General features: G+C 46.3%; 1 protein-coding gene across 1 annotated transcript in view; it reads left to right on the top strand.

Moving 5' to 3' along the window:
- Nucleotides 1-296, top strand: part of CD40LG (CD40 ligand) — a 12,321-nt gene extending 12,025 nt beyond the window's left edge. Inside the window, exon 5 of the mRNA XM_027092502.1 lies at nucleotides 1-296. This exon is cut by the window's left edge and continues 994 nt beyond it. The gene's annotated coding sequence lies outside the window, so the exon portion shown is untranslated.
- Nucleotides 297-561: the final 265 nt, after the last annotated feature.

Genomic DNA, 561 nt, shown 5'->3' with positions numbered 1-561 from the left:
ACACACACACACACACACACACACACACACACACACACACACACACAGAGTCAGGCTGTTGCTAATCAAGTATCTTATTTCAACCCTGTTCCTATCTCCACCACTGTCGATGGGGTAGGCGGGCAGGGGGGCAGCTCTGAGGCTTCCCACTCCTTCCAGAGAAATGACTGGATTTAAAGGAAATCTATTGTATCTACCTGCAGTCCCCATTGTTTCCAGAGTGAACTGGTGATTATCTTGTTATTTATTTTTTGAATAATAAAGATCTCTTAACATTATTGTGGTTACTTAGCATCTGAAGCCCCAGGCCAGGGGGGAGGGGGATCACTTGGAGGGAATGTTCCCAACCCTTGTGACAGCACACTCCCTGGAAGGCTGTGATAACCTTTGATGGATGACAGGAAAGCAGAGCCAGTGAAAAACCTGCTCAGGAAAGGTTGCAGAGGATTGAAAAAAGGCTGGGCTTTTTCTTGATTAATCACAGCTAAGCGAAGCTTAAAGAGAAGCAGTTGCTCATCTTTTTAATAGCTGTCAAGGCGGTTCCGCCTTAGGTGAGAGGAC

The sequence above is a fragment of the Aethalodelphis obliquidens genome, unplaced genomic scaffold (assembly GCF_003676395.1).
Source record: "Aethalodelphis obliquidens isolate GAN/ISIS:26980383/991018 unplaced genomic scaffold, ASM367639v1 scaffold78, whole genome shotgun sequence".
Lineage (NCBI taxonomy): Eukaryota > Metazoa > Chordata > Mammalia > Artiodactyla > Delphinidae > Aethalodelphis > Aethalodelphis obliquidens.
The sequence above is the reverse complement of the archived record's forward strand: the minus strand, read 5'-3'. Positions and strand labels throughout refer to the sequence as shown.